Raw genomic sequence first — 5,709 nt, forward strand, 5'->3', positions numbered from 1 at the left:
GGTAGGGCCGTGGCCGTGGCCGTGGCCGTGGTCGTGGCTCGTGGCTCGTGGTAGATCGGACCTTAGTCCGAATATTCCTTTCAAACGGTTGCGCATTTTGCCTGGAGCGATGACCGTCATGATAACCGTCTGTTTCCTGTCTTATGGCTAGTAACGGACGTTAGTTATTGTCGTCAGTTTCCAGTTCTAATGCGCGACCGTTTCTGTCCGTTGTTCTTCTCCCTCCTTCTGACCGCCTATAAGAATGGAGAGGGAGGGCTCTTCCAGTTACGCGAATTATCACTTGCACGGGTGTGCGGGCGATCAGATTTTTGGGGAGCGTCTTCGCGACTGCTCGCGTGATCTGTTTGTCCAGTTCGTCGCCTTCCCGAGTTGACGCGTGCTGCTGTTCTTCTTCCCGGCGACCGTTCGAGGGACTGCACAGCGTACATCTTCCTGCACCGACTTCGTACGGCTACATCGAACAAACACACGAGATGTCTCGTGTGAATGGAGCCACTGATGCCTTGAGCATCGGTCCCTCCGCTGGGTACACTCTGTTCTTCGTATTTGTGCATGTTTCATTGCTGTTTACTGCTTATGCGAGTAGTTATACACACATGCACATACATGTCATCACATATATCGCACTGTTTTTCTGGATTAAATTAAAACTAAAAATTCCTAACTTTCTAACAACATTTTCATTGGTTTTCTGATTCAATGCCATTTCTAACCTAACATCTAGATATGTGTTCACTGATTTATCATCACATTCACCCTAACCCGTATTATGTTGTGTGTGCCCTGAAATGCTTTTATTTAACTTAGCCACTTGATGGTATAATTCCTCTTCTGTATGCATTTTTCAGAAACCTGCTGCCCCACTAAAGAAAACATTTGTGGCTGTTGCACAAAAGAAAAAGGGAGATTCTTCTGAGAGTGACTCTGATGATGACTCGGATGAGGTTTGTGCATTCTGCTTGTTTGTTCACATATATTTGGGTTAACCATTGTATATCATGTTCCTGTTCTTCACCTTGAGCAAATAATTTCCATGTTTAAGCATATTTTAGTTGTAACATTATTATATTCAGGAAGTGCCTCCAAAGTCAAAGGCTCCAGCAGCAACTAGCAAAAGGAAGATTCTAGTGAAAGTGAGTCAGAGAGTGATTCTAAGGTTGAGGTAATTTTAAAAACAAGTAATGTTGTAAATGTTTGCATATTATGTGTTTTGTCATTTTGTTCACCTTATTTCTGAACTCCTTAGGATGCAAGTAAAACTCAGCCTGCCAAGAGAGCTGCTTCAAAAATGAAAGATGAACCAAGTGATGACTCAGACACTAATGATGAAGAAGAACCTCCTCAAAAGAAGCAGAAGGTGTTGCAAATACTCTAACTTGTTTATTTTTCTTTGCACATTTTCATTATTTTCTCAGGATGTTCCATTGTTCACATTGTATTTCTTCTATTAATAGGAAGCACTTTCAGCTACAAAAAAAGAAAGCAGCAGTGAGGATGAAGATGACAGTAGTGAGGAAAGTTCGGATGATGAGCCAACAAAATTTGAAGAAAAGAAGGTACATACCAATTCTTGGATGTAGGCAATGTATTACTAATATTAACCAGTATTAACTAGATGCTTTATCAGGCTCCAAAAGTATCAAAAACATTGGATCTGAGGATGGATCTTTTGAAGACGAGAGTGATAAAGACAGTGAAGAGCCTGCTAATACTACAAAGAAGGCTCCAGTGCACACCTCTAAAAAGCAAACCGCTACCAAAGAAGTATGCACATGTGATATTGAGTTTTTGTTCTTTTCATAAAGTTTCTTAAATTCATAGATGCAACATTTATAATTTGATACTATGGCAGCCTAAGACGCCTACTGGCTTCCAAAGTGAATCAACGGAGGTGAACACACTTTTTATGGGAAATGTTCTCTGGAACACTGAATTTGATGATGTGTAAGTTTGTTTTCTAGGCAAACATTATATTAGTGTTTTTTTGTAGCAGGTGTTCTAATTATAATACTAATGTTTGCAGGAAAGAATTTTTTGAGGACGTTGGTGAGGTTGTTGATGTTCGTTTTCCTACACATGATGATGGCAATCGTAAAGGATTTTGCTATGTTGAATTTGTTTCAGCTGAAGCTGCTGCTGAATTTGTTTCAGCTGAAGCTGCTGCAAAGGTAATTTTGTGTTTTTGTTTATTCTTTTGTATTTTGTCATTTTGAGATTATCTTTGAATGTAAGCTGTTGTGGAATTTGTTTTCTGCATAAAATTCTGTCTTCCAATTGATATATTTGCAAATACTCAATTAAGCAAGATATCTCATGGATTGTTTTCTATCAGGCATATAAAGAGAAGCAATCAAAGGAGTTGCATGGTCGTGAAGTAAGACATGACTTCGCTAAGGGAAGAAGTACACAAAATCCTCGCAACGGGTAAGATGATCTTAATATTTCTTAAGAGCATTATTATGCGCTTTCTGTTGCCTGCATTGTTTTTATTAACCAAGTATCGTTTGGGTGAACTGAAACAGGAATGATGGATCTTTCCAGAAGGCTGCTCGGGGTAACAAAAACTCAATATTTATCCGGGGCTTTGATAAAAATCTTTCAGAGGATGAGGTAATTTATTTTTCTTTCGATATTTTTTATCTCAAATGCCATAACAATGCTTATGACAATGAATACAGATCCAGAGCTCTCTCGAACAACATTTTAGTGATTGTGGTGAGATGACAAGGGTCTCTATCCCGACTGATCATGAGTCTGGTGCAATAAAAGGGTGAGTTCTACTACATGAAACACCAACATAAGGTGTAACGAGGATGGCTTGTACCTTACTACGAGAGAGACAAAAGGAGAGCAAGAGAGATTTTGTTGTGCTTCCACTATAAGGTGCACTTGCTATCCTGAGAATGGTTAAATATAAGCCACTCAAATGATCTTTTTCTCTTAGTACCACTGTCTGAATAGTCCTGCCACCTTCCACCCAATTCCCATGATGGTTTTTAGAGGTTTGCTTTGTTGTTGTTACAGGTAATGATACATCTAATCTGCTGTTTGAATTGGTTAAGGCTTTTATTATGTTATGTACTCATATGCTCTTGTCTGTTTATTCTTTTGTGCTACTTTGTGTATTTTATTTTAATCAGATATTGATGAGATAACTAAGGAAGAAAACTAGGATTTGCATCTCTTGCTGCTGTCAGTGTTCCTATGTTTATCTTCCAGTCAAGATTTGCGTACATCATTATTTTGAAGTTTTTTATTAGGAAGGTAGCACCACTTTTCTGAAAAAATGTTTAACCATATCTTTCAATACTGAAATTGAATCTTGAGGGCTACCTTTGTTCTACTTTATGTCATATTTGTGAGTAATATTATTGCTAATTTATTTGTGCACTATTAATACCCCTTATGTGTCGTGTAGTTACTATTTGTAAACATATATGTATATATATATATCCAGGTTCTGGTCAAAGCAGAAATTTTGTTTCAATAGGATTTTGGATGCGACGAGAAGTTCCCCATCATAGATGATTGGGTTAGGCACTTGGTACCTGATACGAGGATATAATTGTGAGGGTCTATGCCAAGAAGCCTGAGTTGGTTAGTGCACATGAAGTGAGCTACTTTGTTTTCATCGTATTCATAAGTTTCCGAATGTTAATGAAATACTGGAATCGAGGTTGATGTATCTCTAGATGAGAAGACTTAAGTCATGAGATGCCCAAGATAAAGAGGATTTGATCCAACTAGCCATTGCAATGTATTTTTGGAATATGACTTCATTTTATTTTGGAGAACTGATCAAATACTTATTTTGCCCTGTAATGATACTGTTATGCCATCTAGAAAAACAAAACGTAACGGCCCAAGTTTTGCATATCATAATGATGTTTGTTGTTCTATATCTTACGTTTTGTACTAATTTTTAACTCTCGTGGCAACGCACGGGCACCTACCTAGTATATATATACACCCGCGAGCACACAGGCCCGCAAGGAACCTCTCGAGCCCCGCCTGCACGGCACCCACAGAATTAAGGCCCACACGCATGTAATTAAAATGAACCTCACTTGGAATTAATGAATGAATTAATAAAAATTAAAACATGTTGGATATTTAAACCTAAGTCATAAGGAATAAAGTGTGGTGCTTTAACCACTACAATTTGTGTTCCTTTGCATTGTACAAATAATAGTTATTATTAATATGTATACTAATAATTTGAAAACAAAAAATGGAATGACTTAGTTGTTATAGAATAGCTGACTTTATTTACTTCCTTTTTTGTAGTGTGTTTTTCTGTAGAATGATTGACCCACTAAAATGATTTCTCTCTCAGTAATTTTCATGAATGACTGAAGCTATAATACGGAATGACTGCATATTCCAAGAATAACTGAATCTGTTTATTTGATTTCCTATAATGTGTATTTTCTGTAGAATGACTTAATAGTTAAATAATGAAAGGTTGTTCATTCACTTTCCTATAATGTCTATTTTCTTTAGAATGACTGACTCACTAAAATAACTTCTCTCTTAGTCATTCTCACGAATGCCCGAGACTAAAAAATGTAATGACTAAGTATTCATAGCATGAATAAATTTGTTCACTTCTTTTCCTGTAATGTCTATTTTTTCACAATGACTGACTCACTAAATGTCTTATATCTCGGTTGTTCTCATCAATGACTGAGTATAAAAGGATAAAATGACTGAGTATTCATAGAATGACCGAGTTTGTTCACTTTATTTTTTATAATACCTATTTTTTGGAATGAATGACTCACTAAATTACTGATATCTTAGTATTCTCATAACTAACTGAAACTAAAAACATGGAATAACTGACTTGGATAAAACTCTGAGATACATATATCAAGTAGAATCTAGTTTTGGAGCTTTCATCACGACGACTACAATGGTGAAATTAATTTTCAATTTCAACGTTCCGTTTGGTAGATATTAAATTTTAAATACAATACCAAGACATGGAGACGTGTCTTTTTTGGGAGAGATGTGTTGTACGCATGCATGTGTCTTTTCCAGGAGATAATAACGGGGGTATATATATATATATATATATATATATATATATATATATATATATATATATATATATAAAGCTTTGGACTTACAATAGCTGGGAAGCCTAGCCTAATGCTGCATCCGGTTCTGCTGCACCATGTTTCGGGCGTCAATAAAAGGAGCCTAAGATCGTTAGGGTTCAATTTTGAAGTTCCACCCCGATGCAAAAGCAGAGACGGTTCCCGAGAGACGCGCGGCGGTGTAGATCCAGAGGGACACGCGGTGGCGGCGGCTCTCCCAGGCGCGCGAGTGGAGGCTGCTCCCCGAGGGGCACGCTGTGGCGGGTCCCCCAGGCACACGACAGCGGCTCCCAAGGGACGCATGAGGTGGCGGCCTCGGGAGGCGTGAGTGGCGGTGACGGGTAGAGACGTGCATGGGCAGCGGCAACCCCTGATGCGCACGTGACGGCAAGGTCCTCCTACCTCCAACTATTCTTCGAGCTCCGCGAGTCAGACGTCGTTGCGACAATGTGGATCGTTCAACGACAACCTCCTCCAATCCAGCGGTTTTGGGGCATCCTCCTCCGACGACCTCATCTGATCCATGTGTTATGAATTCCATGATATTTTTATGCCGACCACTACAATTTTTATGGTATGAATATGTTGTCTCTCACGTGGCTTT

The 5,709-nt window shown here is 38.6% G+C and overlaps 1 pseudogene; it reads left to right on the forward strand.

The window, feature by feature from the left end:
• The first annotated feature begins 833 nt into the window (after positions 1–833).
• Positions 834–3,031, forward strand: LOC103646938 (nucleolin 2-like; annotated as a pseudogene).
• The last annotated feature ends 2,678 nt before the right edge of the window (positions 3,032–5,709 follow it).

The sequence above is a fragment of the Zea mays genome, chromosome 2 (genome assembly GCF_902167145.1).
Source record: "Zea mays cultivar B73 chromosome 2, Zm-B73-REFERENCE-NAM-5.0, whole genome shotgun sequence".
NCBI classification, from domain to species: domain Eukaryota; kingdom Viridiplantae; phylum Streptophyta; class Magnoliopsida; order Poales; family Poaceae; genus Zea; species Zea mays.